This window comes from Canis lupus, chromosome 3 (genome assembly GCF_003254725.2).
Source record: "Canis lupus dingo isolate Sandy chromosome 3, ASM325472v2, whole genome shotgun sequence".
NCBI lineage: Eukaryota > Metazoa > Chordata > Mammalia > Carnivora > Canidae > Canis > Canis lupus.
The window spans coordinates 50,459,155-50,484,058 of record NC_064245.1 but is presented as its reverse complement, the minus strand read 5'-3'; the positions used below and the strand labels follow the sequence as shown (position 1 = coordinate 50,484,058).

General features: G+C 36.7%; 1 long non-coding RNA gene across 3 annotated transcripts in view; it reads left to right on the top strand.

The window, feature by feature from the left end:
- Positions 1–24,703, top strand: part of LOC112653655 (uncharacterized) — a 44,053-nt gene extending 19,350 nt beyond the window's left edge. For all 3 annotated transcript variants that reach the window (XR_003132345.2, XR_003132344.2, XR_003132346.2), the window contains 2 exons: positions 23,596–23,661; positions 24,495–24,703. This is a non-coding gene — a long non-coding RNA (uncharacterized LOC112653655). The remainder of the gene's footprint in view (positions 1–23,595; positions 23,662–24,494) is intronic.
- Positions 24,704–24,904: the final 201 nt, after the last annotated feature.

Sequence of the window (24,904 nt, the reverse complement as noted above, 5' to 3'; positions counted from 1 at the left end):
GAAAATCTCCTTGATATTTGTCTTGGCGACAATTTTCTGGATATGACATTGAAAGCACAGGCAATAAAAGCAAAAATCAACAAGTGGGACAACATAAAATCAAAAATATTTTGCACAGTGAAAGCAACAATCAACAAAATGAAAATGCACCCTACACAATGAGAAAAATACTTGCAAATCCTATACCTGACAAGAGGTTAAGATAAAAAAATATATAAAGGACTCATACAACTCAATAGTACAAAAACAATCTGATTAAAAATGGTCAGAGGAACTGACTACACATTTTTTCCCAAAACGACATAAATGGCCAATGGTACATGAAAAGGCGCTTGGCATCACTCATCATCAGGGAAATGCAAATCAAAACCTCAATGAGATATGACCTCACACCTGTTAGAATGTCTATAATCAAAAAGACAAGAGCTAACAAGTGGTGGTGGGGATGTGAAGAAAAGGAAACCATTACATACTGCTGATGAGAATATAAATTTGTGCAGCCACCATGGGAAAACAGTATGGAGATTCCTCCAAAAAATTAAAAATTGAACTACCATATAGACCCAGCAATCCCACTTCTGTGTATATAACCAAAGGAAATGAAAACAGAATCTGAAAGAGATATATCTACATCTCCATGTTTATTGCAGCATTATTCACAATAGCCCAAGATATGGAAATAAGCCACGTGTTGGTGAATAATTGAATGGATCAAGATTGTGATATATATGTAATATATACACTTATGTGCATATATAATATTATGTATAATTTACATAATATATTATGCATATTATTATTGTATAATTTTCAGCCATGAGATAAAAGGAAATCCTGCCATTTATGACAACTTGGAAGAAATTTCAGGGCAGATATTCTAAGTGAAATGTCAGACAGAGAAAGATAAAGATTGGATGATAGTCACTTGTATATGGGATCTAAAAAGCTGAACTCAAAGAAACATAGCAGAGTTGTGGTTACCAGGGGCTGGGAGATGGAGGTAAATGGTATATTGATCCAAAGGGTACAAATTTCTATTTATAAAAAGCTCTGGAGATCTAATGTATAGGATGGTGATTATTGCTAATAGAGCTGTATTATATACTTGAAAGTTCCTAAGGGATCCCTGGGTGGCTCAGCGGTTTAGCGCCTGCCTTTCGCCCAGGGCGCGATCCTGGAGTTCCCAGGATCGGGTCCCGCATCGGGCTCCCAGCATGGAGCCTGCTTCTCCCTCCTCCTGTGTCTCTGCCTCTCTCTCTATCATAAATAAATCTTTAAAAAAAAATTTAAAAAAAGAAAGTTCCTAAGAGAGACCTTAAGTATTCTCATCACAAAAAAATGAAGCAGTAATTATGTGACAGAATGGAGGTGTTACCTAAAGCTATGTTGGTGATCATTTTGGAATAGGTAAGTGTATCCAATCAACAGGTTGTACATCTTAAAAATATGCAATATGTCCATTATATCTCAATAAAGCTGGAAAAAGAAACAGAAACAGAAAAATGAGAAAGAAAACAAATGAAACCAAAAGCTGATTCTTTCCATAAATCTATGCATTTGATTATACCTCAAGCCAGACTAAGACAAAAATAGTGAAGACACAAATTAAAAACATCAGGAATGGAATAAAGCAACATCATTACAAAGGTTATAGGCATTCAATGAATAATAAAGGAATAGCATTATGTTATTTATGCCCATTGCTATGGTCTGAATGTTTGTGTTTACTGCCTCCCAAATTCAAATGTTGAAATCTTAACCCGCAAAGGTGATTGTGTTAGTAGGTGCAGCCTTTGGGAGTTGCTTAAATAATGAGGATGCAACACTGATAAATGGATTTCAGAGAGATCTTTTGCTCCTCCCACTGTGTGAGGACACAGTGAGAAGTCAGTAGTCTGCAGGCTGGCAAAGAGGCTTCACCCACATGTCTCTGTAACTGTGAGACATAGATTTCCATTATTTATAAGCTGCCCAGTGTGTGGTATTTTGGTATAGCAGCTTAAATGAATTAAGATATCCATACATTTGACAACTTAGATGAAATAAATCAATTCCTTCAAATATGTATATACTACCTAGCTCTCATACATGACGAGGTGGTTGTCTGAATAGCTCAATGTCTATTAAATAAATTGAATTTGAAATTAAAAATTTCAACAGCAAACATGCCAGTTCCAGATAGCTTCATTGGCAAACTAAACCAAACATTTAAGTAAGGATTAATACCGGGTATATACAAACTCTTCCAGAAAATAAAGAGATGAAGAAGCATCTCAACTTGAGTTATTTTGCCATTATCACCATAATACTAAAAATCAGACAAAGACATTACAAGAAAAGAAACTTAGCCAAGCACGAATCCTCATGAACACAGGTGCCAAAGTCCTCAACAAGATTATGGTAAATAAAATTAAAAAGTATATAATGAAGTAGTGTTTTTCCCCAGAATGTGATTTATTTCAAAAGCAATCAGGTAAAAAAAAAAAAAAAAAAAAAGCAATCAGGTGTTAATGTATTGTTTTTGCCTGTGAAGATATTTAGTTTCTACTTTTTGAGATCAAGGAAAGTTAGAATAGGGGAACCTGGGTGGCTGTTAGTTAAGCATCTGCCTTGGACTCGAGTCATGATCCCAGAGTCCCGAGATGGAGGCCCATGTCAGGCTCCCTGCTCAGTGGAGATCCAACTCTCCCTCTCCCTCTGCTGCTCTCCCTGCTTGTGCTCTTTCTCTGTCAAGAGAGAAAGAAAGAAGAAGAAAGAAAGAAAGAAAGAAAGAAAGAAAGAAAGAAAGAAAGAAAGAAAAGAAGGAAGGAAGGAAGGAAGGAGAAGGAAGGAAGGAAGGAAGGAAGAGAAAGAAAGAAGAAAGAAAGAAAGAAAGAAAGAAAGAAAGAAAGAAAGAAAGAAAGAAAGAAAAAGAAAGAAAAAAGGGAAGAAAAAAAGAAGAAAGAAGAACAAGAAAAAAGAAAGAAAGAAAAAGAGAGAGAGAGAAAGAAAAAAGAAAAGAAAGAAAGAAAGAGAGGAGGAAGGAAGGAAGGAAGGAAGGAAGAGTAAGAGGAAAGGAAGGAAGGAAGGAAAGGAAGAAGAAAAGAAAGAAAGGAAGAAAGAAAGAAAGTAAAGAAAGTAAGACAAGAAAGGAAGAAAGAAAGAAAACGAAACAAAAATTAGAATAGATTGAGAGACATTCTAAAGTCCCAAGAGGTAAGGATGAATATTTTCAAGTAAAAATTCTCACCCAATTAACACATTATTCTATTGTGAGCTCACTAAAAATGTGAAATGATATTTTAGACAGCATTCTAAAAAAATTCTAAAAAGAACTTGGAGTGAGGCATGTACAGAAAAAAAAAGGCATAGAGTAACATTAAGTGTGAAAGTGTGTCCTACTAAATGTTTTAAAAATATTTTAAAAGAATAATATTCTGTTTGGTATTTGTACATTAATAAATTTCTACGGCATAAGAACTTCACCGATCTTTCCAAACTCTTCTGCACCTCAGGTTGGATGTTTTGTTTTGTGCACTTGGTTTATGGTATTCATAGACAGCTTTTTTCTCCAGATATTTTGTTTGGTTCTTTTTGTTGTGGTGGTAGTGGTACTTTGCAGATAAAAAGTGCCGTCTTCATTGGTCATTCGACTTCTTCAAACTACTTTTAAAATAAAATCCACTTTCTTATTAGGAACATATTTTCAGGGCCATTGTATTTCCTCTTTTAGGTTGGGCCATATTTTTTTTCTAAGCCTGCTTTGTATTTGAAGTCTTGTGATGTACTTGTGATGTAACCACATTGTGATTTGATTCCAAGTTTCGTTTGTTCTCATTCTTTCTAGGTTCTTTTCTCATTGGCTGAGCATTACCTTAAGATATTTTTCCCTGAGAAGAAGTACACAGGAAATAACTTTTTCCAGTTTTTAAGCATTCAACCTTAGTTTAAATTTTTCTTCACACTTGACATACTTTGATAGATGTAGAATTAGAATTCTAAGTACAAAGTTATTCTCCCTCAAAGCTCTGAAAACATTACTTCATTCTTTTCTGGTGTAGAGTATTGCTCAACAGGGGGCTGAAGTCTTTGACTTCTTTTATTTTCCTTTGTGGGGAACACTGTTTTATTTTGTTTTACTTTTTGTTTGTTTCTTTATTACTCTCTGACACTTTGGAAGCCCTCTTTTCTTCATTTTTTTGCATAGATGTGGTTTCTTTCATTCATCTGACTTGATACTTGGGTTCTTACAATATGAAAACTCCATTGTTCTTAAATTCTGGTAACATTCCTTCAGATTACTGATTCATTCATATTTACTTTCTTTTTTAAAAGATTTTGTTTGTTCGTTTGTTTGTTTGCTTGAGAGAGAAAGAGTGCAAGCGTTCATGAAGTGGAGAGGGGCAGAGGGAGAGGGACAAGCAGATTCCCGACTGAGTGGAGAGCCTGATGCGGGACTCCATCCCAGAACCTTAATAGCATGACCTAAGCCCAAGGCAGATGCTCAACCAACTGAGCCACCCAGATGCCCTTCTTTAAATTTCTTTCTTATAAACTCCTATTAAATGCTTGTTGTGCTCCTGGTTAATCCTTACTCTTAGCTTTGTTTCATCGTCTTTCTCTTGCCAAAATTTCTAGACTTTTAACAAAAATACTTTCATTCATATTCCAAATTAACTTTTACATAAATGATACAGTTTTGTTTTCTCTGATTACTACTTTTTGCAGCATATTAAATCATATTTTTCCATAATTTCTTTTTTAATCCCTCTGATTAAAAAAAATATTTAAAGGTCCTTTCTATTACCTGAATAATTCATTTTGCTTTCAGGTTCAATTGGTCTGTTTCTAAAGTGTCTTTGTGTGTATGTGTGTATGTGTGTGTGTGTGTGTACAGTTGATTTTAAGTGCCTTGTGATTTGACTTGTTATTGTTGCTATGTAGGAAAATTATTTACTTTTACATATCTGCTTTGTAGGTAATCCAACTATTAAATTCTCAAAAAATTTAAAAAGACTTTATTTATTTATTTTGGGAGAGAGCAGGTGAGAGGTTGAGTGTCTGTGTGTGTGTGTGTGCGTGCACATGAACAGAGGTAGGGCAAGGGGAGAAGCAGGCTCCCTGTTGGGCAGGCAGTCAGATGCAGGACTCCATCCCAGGACCCCAGGATCACAGCCTGAGCTGAAGGCAGATATTTAACCAACCAAGCGACCCAGGTGCCCCCCTAACTTCTCAATATCATTATTTCTAAAAATCTCTCCTTTTCTAAATAATACTCTTATTTCTTTCATTTTTCTATTTTATTGGTTGGAACTTTCAGGAAAATTTGAATATAGTATGATGATGAGTTTAAAGATATATTTTATGGAAAGAATATATAATAAAATATTACATATCATTTATTACAGTATGCATATGATAACATTTTCCATGATTTAATCATCGATATTAGCTACTGGTTTTGAAATATTCGTCAGGTAGAATTAGTATTTTTTGATCTGCAACTTGCTCAAAGCTTTTCTTTTAATGTTCTTGAATGGAAAGAAATAGAGATTTTCTTCCAATTATTCTTAACATCTATTAATATTTTCTCTGCTTATTAAAGTGATACATTACATTAATATATCTCTTAGGTTAGATAGTCTCACTGTTCCTTTATAAACTTTATTTAATTTTATGTTATTATCTTAGTATGTTGATTTAGTTTATTAATATATTTCTGTTCTTAAAAAAGGTTTCTAGATTTTCTTGAGTCATCTTCATGATTTAGTATGAAAATTGCACCTAATTTACAGATTTAATCGAGAAGAAAGATTCTGCTTTCCACAATAGAGAAAAATTTAGAGGGCATGGAAATTATCTGTTCTTATTTTTTTAATTTTATCAAACTTGACTCTGTACTCAGAGCCTCGGGGAAGGTTCATAATGTGTTGAATTTCTTCCTTTTTAATATATTTATTATCAGACCTCTTCTATTTTGAGACAAAGCATATACCATACTCCATTTTGTATAGATTTCTCAATGTTATCTATACAATTGTATAGTATTAATCTTTAAAATTTTTTATCTCTTCCATATCTGTGCCCCCTTGGTGGTATATATATTTCTTATTTTCAACTTCCTGATATTTACTTAATTACCTTTTTAAGAAATTTGATTATTATTAGAGTTTACTAAAAAAAAAATAAATAACCTGGTTCTTACATTTATTTATCTTTTTAATTTTCTAATATATTAATCTCAGATGTTATCTTTGTAATTTATCATATCTCCCCACTTTTTTTGGAGGGGGAGAATGGAAAGAGTTATCATTTGAAGAGTTAATTTTCATTTTCCTACTTCAATAATTAATGAGTGTGCTTCCAAAAACAGATTTTTCTGCCTTCTTGAAGTTTTCATATGTGTTTATTATTCTAATTGGCATTAATATTTAGGACTGTAGCTGGACAAATTGCTTTGTCTTTCATCCTCGAGCTATTTAGCAGGCTGTTTTATCTTTTTTCCCCCAATTTCAAAGTAAGTACATATTTTGTAAACATTCTATAATGACCTTTTTTTGTTGTTGTTGTTGCTATTGAAGTACTGAGTCTCATTTCTTATAATATTTTATCTTCTTTGCTATTATTAGGATGACAGTTCTTACCCAACTACTATTATGGTTTTTAACATAGTCATGTTTCCAGTCCTAAAAATTGTTTTTAATATGATATAATCTGGGAAGTCAGAGATTCAACTTACTATTCTAGTATCTAAATCAAGAAACTTAGGAGGAGATTTAGGTGATTGTTTTTTTTTTTTTTTTAATCAGCTTCTGAATTTGGAGGTTAGCTCTAAATGGAGTCCTATAAGGTACCATTTGTTTTTTAAAACAAAAAATGACCAACTTTATTTCCCTCAATGCAAAGGTAAACTATAAATCAAAGAACTTTTAAGAATCACAGCATTTGGGCCAGAATTAGCAATGTGGTATCATAAGGATAAAATCGTTCTGACAAGGGCGGCGTCTTTTTTAGTCCTTCGAAATAAGTAATCACAGGGAGGGAAATGGAGCTTAGCAGAGGCTGATAGACGTGAATATTTTTCAACACATCACAAATATGGGGAAAGTCTATACTGTTTCAAGTTACTCTCTGGATTGATTTCCCTTTTGACCTTTCAGTAAGAGAGGCTCATGTTCATCATGATGCACTCGGACTTGGAATAGGATGCCCATGACAGCTGCTATCAGGAATCCTATGGGTGTGTCTGAAGATATCCAATTTCCTTTGAAACTGTGCCAGAGGCTGCTCTTGCTTTTGATAGTGAAAACACAAGAGCAAAATGGCCCCTATTTCCTGAAGCTTCATAGCGTGGGAGGGTACATTTGTGGGGTGAGTTTCAAAACAGAGCCTTGGCTACAGAACATAACTTAACCCGAGTGCTCACCAGATTAATCACCGCAAAGCCAGACTCCACATTCCTCCCTTCAATTCCAAGAATCCTTATATTTGTTTCCGAGTAGCCATAACTGACCTTTCTTCTCACCTTTTGGCATTCATCCTGTTTCCTATTTCCATCTACTTACGTTTTGGCCCTTGGTCCCACCACTTCTTGATTTATAAATGCATCTCCTCATACCTAATGTCAGCTCTTGCTGTTGCTTCTGTCTCAAGATGATTAAAATCTTCATGAGCAACCACATCTTTGTCCTGCATCAGCAGGGAGTATATTGAGCTATTCAGATCACAGAATAAATCTATTTGAATAGAACCAATACACCATTATTTTGGCCACCATCTTGCAGGTACAAAGTAGGGGCAAGACATTCGTAAGTTCCCAAGCAGCTTGTCTGTAGGAGATGTAGCCCTGGAATCTGACTTTCCTAGATTTAGTCCTGTGAGCTTTCTTATCTACCAGATATTTTCTAACTTTGTAAAGCCCAAAACTCCCTAAGTGACATATTCCACTGAGTCCAAGAATATAAAGCCCATTAAAGAGAACTAAATTAAAATAGGTGCTGATAAACTAGACCCTGTCTGCTAAACCTCCTCCTCTCTTCTTCAGCAGGTCCTGATACAAGACTGCAAACATCTGATTTGAAAACCCCCACTGTGGGAAAAATTCAATTCAAAAAATTCAACTTTGGGAGTGCCACAGCACAGGAGAGGAGGTGGTGGGAACATGGGTATGGGGAGAAATTGCAATTGTAAGTAGAGTGCTCAAGGAAACATCATTGAGAAGGTGACATTTGAGTCATGATTCAAAGCAGGTGAGGGAGAAATCCATGTGGATGTCAGGGGGAAGAAAATTCCTGGTAGAGGGCACAACCATTGCAAACTCTGGAGCATTTCCAGTGAATAGTAAGATGGTGCATTTGGAAATATGAAAGAAAGGCATTTAATCTTCTAGCTATCCAGATCAAATCAGAGAGCCCTGGTGATACCTATAGTGGAAGAAACTGCAACTAAATCACCTTTTGCATCATCTTCATTGAGATACCAACTGCTCCCAGTCCTTACACTGGGCAAAAGACTTAACCAACTCAGCTTTTCTTAAATATGTGTATGTGTGTGTGTTTCTGTACAAATTATAGATCTGTTAACAGGAAGCTTGCTAATGGGCTTGTTCTAGGTGTTTTCACTTATTGCTATCATTTTTAAACATGGTGAAATGCTTGGGTACCTATCAAACTGAGAACATAGAGCAACGTGGATTAAAAAAAAAACACATACATACATGTAAACATCACATCTAGGCATATTGCATCCAAAGATGCTGTGTCCATATAGGGTGAGTTATTTGAGAGTCTGAGAAGCTATGTCATTTCTTTGACCAGAGTCAGAGAAGCCTTTTCCAAGAACTGAGTTTAATCAAACTATCCAGTAGCCCACAAAACATTTTGCCACTCCAAACTTCCAATTTTCCTTGACCACCGTGTTCCCTTTCCCATGGGGTATGCTCTGCCCAGAATGCTTTTTCTCTGATCTCCCCTCCTTCATCACCCAAACTACCTGGATAATTCCAGTTCTTCCTCCAAGAACCAGTTCATTTATCACTTCTTCTGAATCAGGCTCTCTTCTCTGTGCTCTGTCAGCATTCTGCTCCTGCCTCTTTTGTAGCAAAAGCTAAATTCTATAGCACTGTTGTATAAATGTTCTCATCTCTGTCTTGTACCAGACTGTGAGCTCCTTGAGGACACATGCTGACAATTGATTCATTTCTGCATCCACAAGCTGAACCCAGTATCTGATGAACAGTAGGCTCTTAAATATAATGTATATCTAACAAATGCACGAATGAGTCATACTGGTTCAATCCTATTATGCAGGTACATGCTGTGTAAACTAAGAGTTTGGACATCCTTGGAGAAAAATTCTATATTAAAAATCAAACTGAAATCTCCTGATATCACCAGTCATTGGGATTATATAAAAAGTGAACCATCCTCAGGTCACACCCAACACAAACTAGATTTGCATGGAACCATTTTTGATTATATTGGTTATAGGTCCTGAAACCTAGAATAACCATTCCCATTGAGATGAGATTTATATACTGGAGAAACAGAGTGCCTTACCAAAGATGCATTTTATCTATTTAATTGCACACATGTTTATTGAGCTGCAGGCACTGTGCTAGACTCGTGAATACTTCAGTAGAAAAAAAAACAAAACAAGACCTCTGCTTTTATAGAACTTGCATCCATCTGTAGTTAACATAAATAATTCATTGATTTCTTTTTAAACAGAACAGAATAAGGGGGATCAGGAAATGCAAGGGGTTAAGGGACAGGTTTTAGATAGAGTGGTTGACTTAAATTGAGAAAGGTGACTTTTGAACAAAGGAATAGAGATCTTATAAGAAGTCTCAGCTCAGCAGGGTCTTCTATGAACTAGAACCCCCTGGAGCAAGAAGCCCAGATGAGCGACCTAAATAGCCGACCCAACCCAGCAAACACTCCTTGGCACTATTTCTTAAGTTCTCCAAGTACCAGTAGGCTTGCAGAAATGGCATCCATAAGATATTCTAATAGCACAGCCATCTCCAAGATGAATCTGGTCTATGCATTTTAAAGATAGCAAAATGTTTCCATCACCACAGTGCTTTGCAAATATTTTTAAAGATCAAGGAAATTGGCCAATTTGAAAATGTTTAAAATGGAACATTTTTACATCACTTCGTATATGCCTCATGTCTTAACAATACATTTTGTGAAGGCCTCATAAGCAATTCAGTTGTGCCCCCCACTCCCACCCCCTCATAGGATGAATATGCTGGAGAAATGCTGATGGTAAAAGGCCCAGTGCTGATAGCTTCATGACAAGTTCTCTGGAAGTCACTGTGTTTAAGGCAGGTTGTTGTTCCTTTACCTTGTGAGCACCTATCAGACTTTGCCACTTGTAGAAAATTGACTTAGGCAGAGCTATCTTTATTATTACTATTATTTTATTCTTGCCTGAAACTGCCATTTCAAAGTGTGTTCCTTTCTGTATTGAAAAACAAAATAATGAGCTCGTATTTGTATTTCCTGGGAGGCCCCATTCATTTGCATTCACTTACTGTTGAGGCTCCCCAGGTCCCATAATTTGCACATTGCTGCTAGACCCAGACATACAATCCTAGCAGGGGAGAAGTGGTCTCCAAAGCCTTTGCAAGATGCCTATGTTATGCTTATGTTAGCTCAGGGGTCCTAGCGCCTACATCCATATAGCCAGATTTATGTGCGAGACATTTGATATAGAGCAAGCTGGGTCCTTGCTTGTTGTGCTAAATCTGCAATGGAACTGTGCAGAGGCCAAGCACTACAGTGCTCTCTGCTGGGTGAAATCCATCAGACTCCTGACCTGTCAGAACGTTTTTTCTATTGCCATACGTTAAATAACACTAACTTACATTTATATAACACTATCAGATGAAGAGTCTCTTTGTCCCAGACCAAACCAGATTGGTAATAAAAAGTTACTTCATTACAAAATAATATTTCTTTCTCTGGCTCCATCCACTCTGAGTATCCAAACCTCTAGCCTGTCTATCTCTGGGAATCTGCAAGAAAACCTCATAGATATGTTTTGTTTGTTTGTTTGTTTGTTTGTTTGCTTTGGCTACCAGCTGCTCTCCTCTGTGCTTTTCTGCTCTTTGCCCCTTCCTATGATGATTTATGTCAGCTGCTTAAGTCATCAGAGCATCCAAAACAGACAAGGATAATTTCTGTCCTGGTTATCTCTTGCTTTCTAACAAATGCCCTAAAACTCAGGGACTTAAAACAACCACCATTTTATTTGCCCATGATTATAATTTGTAGGCTGGGCTCATCTGGTCCTGCCAGTTGTCACTCCTGTGATTGCTTTTGGCTGGCAGGTCAGTTGGGAGCTGGGCTCAGCTGGGAAGCTGGCATGGCCGGGCATCTTTGCTTTGTCGCCTCAGAGCCTCTCCCACTCCATGCAGACTCTTCACTTTGTCTTTCCATGAGCTCTCAGAAACAGCATGATGGAAACTTGTTGCATGGAGACCAAGTTCTCAAGAGCACAAAACAGTAGCTTCCAAGCATTTATAAGGCTTTAAGCCTGGGACTGGCATAGCATCACTTCCAACACATTCTGTTTTGCTAAAGCAAGTCATAGGCTGAGCCTGATTGCAGAGCAGGGTCAGAACTAGAGGTGGATAAGGTGCTGGTCTTGCCTTCTGTAGCATCTTCTATTCTCCCTCTTAAAGATGACTTAGCCTATGTTTGTAGTTAAGTGTCTTCTCAGTGTGTTTCCAGTATATAGATGGCCAGGTACCCTAAAGCCTGTCATCATTTAGAACTATCCCTCTCTGTTTTAGTCTAAGCTGGTAGTGTCTCCATCAATTGAATTATATTAAAAACTCTGCAGATTTTCTATGAATTGTGTCAGTGTTTACTACATCAGACAAAAGCCACACCCTCACAAATCCTCCAGACGAGCCATATACTACCTTGGGTTACAGTGATACCATGTTCTTAAGATTCTTAGAGGTCCTGCTGTCTAGTTTAGCCTACAAGACACCATATTAAATCTTTCTGAAGTCTTAATAAAGGATTTACACCTGCATTCTTTTTTAAAAAATATAGATATTTAAATTTATTTATCCATGAGAGACAGACAGAGAGAGAGGCAGAGACACAGGCAGAGGGAGAAGCAGGCTCCATGCAGGAAGCCCGACGTGGGACTCGATCCCAGGACCCCAGGATCACACCCTGGGCCAAAGGCAGCACTAAATCGCTGAGCCACCCAGGCTGCCCTACACCTGCATTCTTGATTTGATCTGACCTCAAGGCCATCTTTTACTGAAGGAACCCTGGATTTGATCCAAGCTCTGAGACCGTTTCTTGCTTCGAGACTCTCTTTCTGACTGGAGAAGCTAGGAATGAAAAACAGTTCTATTTTCCAAACTAGTAAGTTCAGATTTGATTTTATTTTTAGATTCTACACACACAGAGAAAAAAAGGAACAGTTTATTCTTTAGTTCACCTGCCTCTGTTCGTCTATTATCAAACATGGCTAGAAAGAGACGTTGACACTTTGAACATCCAGCCTGGAAATCTCAGCGAGGTGCACAAATTCATTGACTAAATTTTCTATCTTCCAGGTTACCAAAGGTGACAGTGTTGCCAAATGTCTTGTTACTATTATTATGTGAATTACTTTACCTCCAGCCTCCAATTGCAATTTTTCCAGTTTCTTTCTAGCCTTTAATGACAGGCTTCTTTTCCCCTTCGGGTACCTATTTGCCACTCAGTCCCCAAAACCAAATCACATATATTAGATATTTGTTATGGTGTGCCACCATTTTAAGGTACCAATTTCAGTTTTAGGTAATTATTATGACTGCATAACAAAGAGCCCCAAAACATGGTAACTTAAAACAGCACTCTTTTTTTTCCCCCCTCATAACTCTGTGGGTCAGGATGCACAGAGTTCAGCTTGTCATTTCCACTATTCCACGTGAGTCTTCTATCCCCTGGGGTCCTTCCCATGGCTCCTCCCTCTCTCCATGGATAGACTGGGTTTCCTCAGAGCACGGTGGAATAACCACACTTTTTACATAATAGCTGGTTTCCAAAAGCGAACAGTAGAGATAGAAGTAGAGATAAAAGCTGTATAACTAACTCTTGAGGCTCAGTCACAGAAATTAACCAGAATCGCTTCTACTGCGCTCTATTAGTTAAGCAAGTCACACAAGTCCAGCTCAGATTCAAAGGGAGAGAATGACCCAAGAGCATCCAACATAGTAGATTACAAACACATCACAGTCTCCTTATACAATCTTTCTCCTGTCTAATAGGAGAAGTTGGCTTATTTCCTGTCTGATCAGTCTGCCAGTTCCACTATGACTTTTAACATGCTTTAACGTGTTCTAGCTAGTGCCTTGATTAGGAAGTAAATCCTTCTCCTCCCTTGGGTAAAGGTGTCTGTCACATGGGCTACAAAATCTTCTACATCATACTTAAAGATTCTAAGAGATGCTACTGAATCGTACTCTAATTTTCTTAATTGCAGTTCAGTTTTTTTTGTCTTTTAATCTTCTATCCCCAGGTCTTATAAGTCCATGAGACCTGAGTTTAGTTGACTTGAGCAAAAGAAAATTCATTATTTTAAAAGTTCTTCTATGTCTAATTTTCCATATATCTTTTAATCCACTTCATTGAAGTATATTTTGCATATGATAAACTTCTGTGTGTGCAGTTTGATAAGGTTCAACAAATGTATACATGGAATTAACCACCAATGCAATTAAGATAAAGAATATTTCCAGCACTTTCGCACAAAATGTCCCCTCCCCCACTCAGTTCTCTTCCAATCCTTCCCACCTCCCACAATTCCAAGATCCAGGTAACTACTGATCTTTCATACCCCTTATGGACTGGTATTGCCTGTAATAGAATTTCATATAAATGATACTATACAGAATGTACTTGATGGTGTCTGGATTACTCAACACCATAAGCAGTTGAGATTCTTTCATGTATTGATAGTTAATTTCTTTATATTGTTAAGTAGCATTCCATTATGTGTGTGTGTATATATATATATCCCACATTTTATCTATGCACCTGCCGATGTACATTTAAATGGTTTCCTTTAAAGTTTGTTTTTCTATTGTGAATAAAGTTCCTATGAGTATTCATGTGTAAGTAAGTCTCTTTATGATCATGTTTTCATTTCTCTTGGGTGCGTACCAAGAAGTTAAAGAAATGGGGTGGGAGTAATGGTATAAGGTCTGAGAAACAGGAGTGCTGATGTCTAAGGGAAGGAAAAGATGGATGTCCCAGCTCCAGCAAAGACAGCAAATTTGCCCTTCCTTCTGAATGATGCCCATCAGCATTGGTAAAGACCATCTTTATTCGTTCTGGGAATTCAAATGCTAATCTCTTCTGGAAACATCCTTTTAGACCCAGAAATATTTTAGTAACTCTCTGGTTATCCTTCAGCCCAAATTGATACATAACAATTAACTCAAAAATAGCCCTAGTGAGTTTTTCATTTTAGTTATAAAATCTTCAGCTCTAGAATTTCTGTTTGGTTTCTTTTTAAAATTCCTATCCTTTGTTGATATTTTCTGTTTGTTTATACATGATCCTCCTGGTGTTCTTGAGTTCTTTGTCCATGATTTCCTTTAGCAATTTAAGCAATATTTGAAACAGTTGATCTAAAATCTTCCGTTAGCAAGTCAAATGTCTATGCGTTCCCAAGGATAGTTTCTATAAAATTCTTCTGTGAAGAGACATATTTTCTTGTTTCTTTGCATGCTGTGTACTTTTTTTTTTAGTTAGAAGTAAACATTTTTGAATATTATAGCATGGTAGCTATGGCAAGGAGATGCTCCACTTTGCCCCCGGCTCATTTTCATCACTTGCTGCAGACTCTAGCTGTTTTTCCAATGACTTTACTGACTCTTTATCAAGTATAGTACCTTTATCATGTATGGCCTCAGAAATCCCTGTTAAAGGAATAGATAGTGGTCAGCTAGTTTTTTGACAGATCCTTCCTTGAATGCCAAGCTCCTGCCCCCACAAAAATGGAGAAAGAATGGGAAAACAAAAAAGAAACACAGATAATACTGATGATGATGGCAACAATAACAATGATAATAACTTATTCTAGTCTTTTCACATTGGCTATGTGCTAGAGCACTCTTCCAACACTTAGCCAGGTCACTTACAGCTCTGCCTTAGCCTTCAAGTCTTCCTCACGGTGAACCTTGAGATCAGCCTGGAGGTGAAAGCTTAGGGTTCTCTCATTCATCTTTCTTGAGCATGGAGCCTGCCCTGGCCATATGCCTGGCTCTCTAAATTCTCCAGTATGCACATGTACTTTTTTGGTGACCTAATTTCTGAAAGAATCTTCTTCCAAGCTTTTGTTCCCAGAGTCCCTAGTGTCCTATTGAATGCCTCAGACACAATCTTTTGACACAAGGGACTGTAGTTTGTTTGTTGTCTTTATGATGTTTTTGAGGAAGTGAGTTCCTGAAGAGAGGAAACAAAGGCTAAGCCCTTTAGGCAGTCCCAAGGCAGATGAGAACAGACAAATACAATCTTTTGCAAACAAGGTCTGTTCTGCTCCTTCCAGATCAGGGACTCAGGCAACACACTGAGAAAATGAGCTACTGTCTTTAAGACAATCACCAAGTTGTGGAATGCATAAAGCAAGGGCAAGTAAATATATAACATAGCTTCCTACCATTTTGGTTGCTGTAAACTTTTGAAAACTTTTTTTTTCCAGATTTCTGACAAAGTTAATTCTGACAATTCTGCTTGAATTTTCTGTTCTGTTGGTTAAATGGGCTGTAGAATTGCCTACCCCCCCATGTTTGCTGACATTATCTCTGTTTTTACATATTTGTTGTTTGTTTCATGGATATCACTGGTAGACACCAAGAAAGAAGCAGAGGCAAAATAGGGAAGGAAATCTCTACTGCATTTCTGTTCTACTTATTGAATTGACTTTGAAACAGAAATTGACTTGGACTTCCACAAACTCAATGGTCAAAGTCAGGTGGAGCTGTCTGAAGGGAGTTGTAACCATGCTGTTTTGAATATCTCTAGTTCCTGATAGAGATATCTATTCTAATTTAAATAACTCCACATTTTCACAATCGGTGTGCCAATCTTAGCAGCAGAAAGGAGACTAAACAATAATTTAGCCCCTGAAATATGGCAATGTTCCCAATTAATTTTTTGTTTTTATTCTCAAATACTTAATTTTGGCAGCATGTGTTCATTATTTATTCATTCAACAAATATAGAATAAATTCCTAATACATATAACACAAAGTTCAAGTATACATCAATGTATACTTTGTTGCTATAGATCAGTGAAAACAAAATTCCTGGCCTCTTGGAAGTCAGGGTTAGGGTTTTTATGGTGGAAGAATAATCAAATAAACAATAAACAAAATAAATGCACATATTATGTTGTATATTAGTTTAAAAGAATAGTAGAGTAGGCTAAGAGGATTTAGGCAGTGCTTCCAATGAGAATGTGTGGTAATTTTAAGAAAATGGTCAGGGTCGGCCTAATTAAGAAGGGACATTTGAAGAATGCGTTAAAGAAGGTGAGGGAAGAAGTAAGACTGGTTCAGAAAGAGGGTTCAGTGCAAAGGACCCAATATGGAAGCATGGAGGGCATATTTGAGCCACAGTGAAGGATCCAGTGTGGAATGAGTAAAGAGAATAGTAACAAGAAATGGGTCAGAGAGTACTTAAAGGTGAGCTCCGTTGGGGCTCTGTGGATCAATTCAAGGATTTTGCCTCTTACTCAGAGTGATGTAAGAGACCATCTGAATATTTTTAGGAAGAAAGTGACATGATCTGATGTAGATTTTAAAATAACCTTCCTGGCTTCGGAGTTGACAACAAACTGTAGGGTAACAGTGTTATAAACGCACTTTTGTAATCTCTTTCCTGCTAGGATGACCCTGTTTCTTTGTCCTGCTGTACCTATCTGGGGTTTCCAAGGAAGAATTATACACAATGATATGACATTCTCACATTTTGTAACCACATCCTCTAAAGCTTATTAATGAGACCTATTGGTCTGGATCTCAAGACAGTGAATGTGAACATCATTTCATGGTCTATTGTCTACCCAGTCCAGTATGGGCAAGATTCAATGGTCTTTGACTTGAGCCAGGGAGATTCACAGTGTCTCTGCACTTGGATAACACTTTTCATTCTAGTTAAGATTACTTGGGTTGCAAGCAACTGAGTAAAAATAAAGGATTTTTTTTTTTTTTAAGGTTATAGTCTTATTTCAACAAACCCAAGGGCAAAAAAGAAGCCACGCCTCAAGAGGTGCTGGAAACAAGATTTGGCTAGCCATTGGGAAACAGGTTATGCTCAGGAAAGTGAATAGAGTTGGGCCAATTTGAGCCAAATTATCAGGATCCAATCAATGATGTCCAATTGGACAGTCATGTTGTACAAAGGTAGCCATAGGGGGGCCCCCTTGTGGAAGGAGGTGGAGTATTTTTTTTAAAAAGATGATTCAAGAATTGTACTGTTTTCCCTTAGACTATATTATATATAGTATATTGTAGAACAATTCATTTCCAGGTTAAAATTTTTTTTTCTGATTTTACTTCAGTGAAAGCCCAATGTATTAGCTCAAGGAACCTGTTAGATCTACAATGTTCAATGCAGTAGCCCCTAGTCACATGCAGCTATTGAACACTTTAAATGAAACTGGTCTAAAATGAGATGTACAATAAGCACAAAATACATATTTGATTTTGAAGGCCAATTAATTACAGACACATAACACAAACCATCTTATTAATATATATCAACTACATGTTGATATATTGCATAAAATAAAACATTGTTAAAATTAATTTTATCTATTTTTATTTTCTTCACTGAAGCTGCTTGAAAATTATAGATTACATATTTAGTTCATGTTCTATTTCTCTTAAAATTTTTTTCTCAGTCTAATTATTTTTAATTAAGTTATAATTGACAAGTAACATTGTATTAGTTTCAAGTATACAGCAAAGCAATTTGATATTTGTATATATTGAGAAATGATCACAACAATAAACCTAGTTAATATAGCCTACTTAACATATTATCGTACATATTTAAAATTTTTCTTTTAGTTGTGATGAAAATATGTGAAGATTTACTCTCCTAGAAACTTTTCAGTGTGCAATAATTATTATTAACTATACTCACCATGCTATACATTACTTCCAGTGATTATTTCTATTATAATTGGAAGTTTGTGCCTTTTGACTCCCTTCATCCATTTCATCCACCTCCTATCCCTGCCTCTGGCAACCACCAATCTGTTCTCTATCTATTCTATCTTCTTTTTCTTCTTTTTTTATAGATTCCACATGTAAATGAAATCATATAGCATTTGTCTTTCTCTGTCTGATTTATCTCACTCAGCATAATGCCCTCAAGATCCTTCCATGTTGTCATAAGTGTCAAGATTTCCTTTTTATGGCTGAATAATATTTCTCTGTGTATGTGTGTGTTTGTGTATGCACAGCCATTTTCTTTATCCATTCATCCATCAACAGATACTTTGGTTGCTTCCCTATCTTGGCTATTGTAAATAATGCTGCAATGAACATGGAGATGAACATATCTTTTTGAATTAGTGTTTTTGTTTTTCTTGACTAAATATCTAAAAGTGTAATTGTTGGATCTTAAGGTAGTTTTATTTTTAATTTTTTGAGGAAATGCCATGCTATTTTCCATAGTAGCTGTACCAATTTACATTCCCACCAACAGTGCACAAGGATTCTCTTTTCTTCACATGCTTGCCAACACTGGTTATTTCTTGTCTTTTTGTTAGTAGCCATTCTAACATGTGAGGCAATGTCTCATCATGGTTATGATTTACATTTTCCTCATAAGTAGTGATGTTGAGCCTTTTTCATGTACCTGTTGGCCATCTTAGCTCACATTTTTTTTTTTTTTTTTAGATTTTATTTATTTATTCGTGAGAGACACACAGAGAGAGGCAGAGACATAGGCAGAGTGAGAAGCAGGCTCCCTGCCAGGAGCCTGATGCAAGATTCAATCCCAGGGTCCTGGAATCATGCCCTGAGCCAAAGGCAGACACTCAACCAGTGAGCCACCCAGGTGCCCCGGCTCACCTTCTATTTCTATGCGGCATCTCTGAACTAGATTCATAGTACATTTTGACACTGAATGAACAGCATACAAAATAGGTGCAAATATTTCTGGAAATAGACATTGCATAGCAAATACTGTCAATGCTCCTTCGAGTTCCCCTCAGATACCCTTTATCATTCATCATCTGTGAATCATTCAACTTTCTGTGCTCTTTGCTTCTAACAGACACTACCTCTTTATATAAATTCCTTTTGGCTACCAAGCCATTTCCCTCTAGATGCTTAGGAACTCCCATGCTTCTTGAGCAGTTTATAGCCAATAGCTGACTTTTACATGATTAAGAAAGCCCAGCTCTTGTGCTTTGAGTTTTGACAAACTATGAGGTGCAAACTATATTCCAGAGCTCCCCACAGGATTGGCCTGACCCTAGTCCTTCCTCCCCAATCTTTTACTAGTTTATCTTGGCGACACTACTCTAAAAAATCACCAGCAAGTGAATCCTCATCTCAGACTCTGCTTCTGAGGAACCCAGCCAAAAATACATGGTGATTTTCTTTAAGTGCAGTTGGGCTGATTTTAATAATAAGGTTATGTATGATCCCTGATAAGCCACATTCTCTTCTCTGTTTCAGATAATATTTTGCTTAGAGACATGGAAGGTACAGAAATCTCCAACTGCAGGGTTGTCTTCTATATTTCTGTTTTCAATTGAGAGACAAATAGTCTGAAGGATGATGTCTAATTGTGAAAAGTCTTTTTTTTTTAAGATTTTATTTATTTATTAATGAGAGGCACACACACACAGAGGCAGAGACATAGGCAGAGGGAGAAGCAGGCTCCATGCAGGGAGCCCTATGTGGGACTCGATCCCCAAACTCTGGGATCATGCCCTGAATTGAAGGCAGACACTCAACCACTGAGCCACCCAGGCATCCCATGAAATGTCTTTTCTTCGACTACTGGGAAAAGTAAGTTTCTTCCAAAGAAGACCAACTTGATCTGAAAAATCATCTTCTGACTTAGAGATAAAGTGTTTTAGATTGTTCTTTTTCAAACGTCATGTGTAGACATGTGCAAAGCATGCATGGCATGGAATGGGATATCTTTGATTAATTAGATAAATGCCCTGGACTTGCCAGGACTATTTGTCAGATGAAATGTCGATCAATTCTCAACTTCCACTCTGGCCAAACAAAGCAAAGCAACAAAACAATAGCAGCAATAACAAATTAAGTCAAAACATTGTAACAAACAGGCTGGGGTGCCTGAGTAGCTCGATTGGTTAATTGTCTGCCTTCAGCTTGGGTCATGATCCCCAGGTCCTGGGATTGAGCCCCACAATGGTCTCCCTACTCAGTGGGGAGCCTGCTTCTCCCTCTCCCCCCTGCTCATGCTCTCTCTCATTATCTCTCTCTCTTAAATAAATATTTTTTAAAAAAATGCTAAAATCAGTACAATAAAAATTGAAGATATTGGAAAAGAAAATAACTTTAGTAAAGAAACTGAGAGGCAAAAAATACAGTAAATACAGGGAACCTGGGTGGCTCAGCTGGTTGAGTGACAACAGACTGCTGGTTTTAGATCAGGTCATGATGTCATGGATTGTGAGATGGAGCCTTGCATTGGGCTCCCTGCTCAGCAGGGAGTCTGCTTGAGATTCTCTCTCACCCCCTGCTCCTCCCCACACTTACTAACCTGTGCTTTCTCTCTTTCTCAAATAAATAATCAATCTTTAAAAAAAATACAGTAAATAATAAAAATCCATTTGTTTGCCCATGTTAAAAACATAATGTGATTTGAAATAAAGACAGAAATTTTTATTTGCAGTTAAGGCTGTTCTGTTGTCTTAGTACAAGGAGTGAGCAATGTATTCCTCTTTGGTGTAAATGTATATTTTTCTGTAAGAAAAATCTATCTTATTAATACATCTCCTTTCTCCAATCTTCTCACTGACTAATCCCCTACTTTGCAATTACGGTTACATCAGAGGATCACAGATGTTGGTTAAAAAATATACTCAGAGGCTAATGAGGCAAAATATCAGGAAATGTTTGGAAAGTTACTTCCTTTAATACACAGAGATGACACATAAAAATATAAGAGAAAGTTGAATTTGTTCTGGCTTACAGAAAGCCCAAGGTATTGTAGTGGGAATCAAAGAAGTAGGCAAATATGTTTGCTTGAAAATGAAAAATCCCTTTTTTTTAATAATAGCAAATATTTGCCTTCAGTTGAGAGCAAATCAGTGTCATTCTTCTTGGAAGTAGTGTTGGTTGCATTGAAAAACAAAACCCTGTGACTCTATTCTCTGCCATTCCTCATCTGGGCCGTAGCATGTCATAAGGAAGAAAGGTTTCTAACCAGTGAAGATGTGTTTGTATGAGCATGAGAGGCTGTGCCAGGGTGGGGGGTGGGGGGTTGTGGGGAGTGGCAAGCAGAGTAAAACACTTTGAGTATACTGGTAGTTGGGAAAAATATACTCAGTGAAGATACTGGGGGGGCTTCCAAAGGAAAAATATATTTATTTTTCAGTGAGAAGGTAGTAAATTGATCAATTCACTGGATATAGTTAATAATGCCAGTACACAAATAAACTTATTGAAAATAAGGTGAAAAAAAGGTGTTCAAAGCAGCTTCATTCATATTCATAAACCACCAGGAATAATTTTGCTGGGCTTCCTACAACAGAACTGCTTTCTCTGTTCTCTTCTTGGGTATTTGCCATAATGACAAGTTGACCTTGATTTTTTTAAATATTTTATTTATTTATTTATTTATTTATTTATTTATTTATTTATTTACTTTGACTGTGCAAGCAGGAAGAGGGGCAGAGGGAACGAATCTCAAGCAGATTCCCTGCTGAGTGTGGAACACAATGTGGGGCTCAATCTCATGACCATCAGATCATGACCTGAGTCAAAATAGAGAGTCAGATGGTGCCAGGGTAGCTCAGTAGTTGAGTGTCTGCCTTTGTCTCAGGTCATGATCATGACCTGAGGGGAGCCTGCTTCTCCCTCTGCCTATGTTTCTGTGTCTCTCATGAATAAATAAATAAGATCTTTAAAAAAAAATCAAGAGTTGGATGCTGAACCAACTGGCCACCCAGGTGCCCAGACTTTGATTATTCTTACATGCTTAATATCAGTGGTCTTATTAGTAATATAATCTCTCTTTACACAGAGACTTTTAAATACAGTGAAGGATAAGCAAGAACATCTATCTTTATTAGTAAAAAATAGTAAGAAATACTTCTCTGTTCATGTTGCCTCAGTGGAAATAAAAATAATATCCAGTAATTTGGTTCTTCAAACCAGTGACTGTTTGAACACTGAATTCCAAAGTTCAGTTTGGTACAAATCTTAATGATAGAATCAGCTCTTCTTTATTATTTTTGTCTACTCAGCTGGTTAACATTGTGTACACATGTCTACCATAAGATTTCTAAATCCTTGTTATTGTGCTAAAAATGGTAGGGATATTCAGCAGAGACATAAAGGCAATATTAGCAATATTAACAGCTATAAGTGAGCTGTTCAATGCAAGCAAATAGTTCATTTATCTAAAGTTTAGTGAAAAAAATAAAAAAATAAAGTTTAGTGAATTTTAAGTGCCTAAACTCAATTTTAATAATTTATGTAGAAATGTTTTGAAAATGCAGACATCTCTTCTGTTTACCTTAGACCAAAGGATTCAGTGGAATTCTACTTTCACTTCATGACTCAGAATTTTCTTTATATATCTTAATTAATGTGCTATCCTAGAAGCCAGGGAAGGGTAGAGGGTTGCAAGCCACTAGACTAATATGTTCAAAGCTCCTGTGCATTTTTCTTTTATGAATTCTTTCTCTCTCTATTTATCTGCCTTATTTCCACCTCTTTCCATTTATTAGCTACCGTGGGTTAGGAAATCAGATCATTGAAGGCAAAGATTATATTTTAGAGACAGATAGATATATAAAGACATTAAAATTCTTATTTCCCTACTGGTTACCTTTTGACACTGAAAAATAAATTAAACTCTAAAATTTCAGTTCCTTCATTTAAAAATGGGCATAATAATTACACTCTCTTTATAGGATTGGTGGAAAGATGAAATAAGGTGTTGTGTGTGAATAGGTACTCCCAGAGGGGTAGGTGTCCTTACTATTCTCATGATTGTTGCCACTTAATCATTATTGGGGTTGTAAAGCTCCTGGGAAGAGGATCTAAGGACAGTGCAAAGAGTAAAGCACTAGCATATCAGAACATGCGTGAATTCAGGACTTCTCTTCCAGCTGCTCAGATAGACCTTAGTTTGGGTCTATGTTTCATTTGTAGATGCTCCTCGAAAGTAATCTCTGGATAAATGAATTGTTTCTGTACTGTGTAAAGGATATTAGGCCCCAATGTTGTGAAAACCACTGTGGTTCTTTGAACTAAAAAAAGAAGTCCTGTCTCAAATACACCACAGCCCTAGAAAAAGATATTTTTAAGGCATGAGTAGAAAATAGCCTAAATCAAGTGACTTTACAACAGTTTCCTTTATTTAGTTACTACAACTTCCTGAGTGTTGGCCTGCCCTCCCTTTGCTTTGACTTCTAGGAACTTTGACCCAGGTAAGTGGAGTCTGTTTTTATGAAACTTGTGTGTGCTTATGTTTTCTTACCCAGGGAGGCACAGTAGGTGAGGGGTGCAGAGAAAAGGAAGCAACCGTTTCTTTAATACAAGTACTATATCTTATGGGTTTTAAATATATTCTCAGAGATCTAGGAGGAGCCTACACAGGGAAAGAACTTAAATACTTGCTCATATGCAGAGAGTCTCATTAAGTGTTTCACAGTCTCTGTGAAGGAATGGTATGCTCATTGCTGTGCTGGAAGTCACGTAACTTCTGGTTTCTATCACAAGTTTGACAGAATGAGTGACCTCATAAAGATATGAAATTCTTTGAAGTTTTCCTCTTCTATGAATTATAGATAACTATGCCTGAATTTAGGTTAGAAATAGAAATGATGTCTCTACTCTTCCACCAGAATGTAAGCCTATAAAGATATGAATTTTTGTGTTTTGTTTACTGCTTTATTCTCAGTGCCCAGAATAGAACGTGACACCTAGAAAATGTTCTATAAATATGTGCTGAATGATTGGGTGATTTAAAAAAAAAAAAATGAGGTGGTTAAGCAAAGTCCAAATATTTATGTAATTGATAGTATCATCACTATAATTAAATTATTATTCACTTTACATATGAAATGAATCTTTAAAGGGTCTATATGAAATTGAACAATTGAATATAATTAATTCAATTCAGTTAAGCAGCAACTATATTTGAGTATATGTGGGCCAGGTCCTCTGAAAGGCCACATGAATACAAAAGTGGATAAAATAGTCTCCACCTGTATGATAGCTGTATTAGAGTAAAGCTTACCAAATATTTCTATTTTTCCAGTAGAAAAGTTCTCATGAAGAAAATTCCACAAGTGATTACACTGAACATTTTTGAGGTGGATCAAGCGGCAAACAACATTGAAGCTGCCTGGTTTCTGAAGTTATCATCAACACAGAGGGCATTAGAAGAAAAGGGGGCATGCTTTTCTGATGTCTTTATTTTATAGATGAGGCAACCAAGACCATAGTGATAAAGATTTTTTGAACTTCCCTTTGCTGGCACCATCTTTCCATCTCTTCTCAGCCTGGCAAGCCCCCATTCATTCTTCAAGGCACAGATCAAATATCCCTTTGAGAAGCCAATTTGTAACTCCTCCAGGCTTAGTGGATTGCTTTGCCTGCACTTAATTCTTGCCTCTACTATAGCAAGCAGAAGAATCATCTCAAATTTTGCTGACCATAAGAATCACC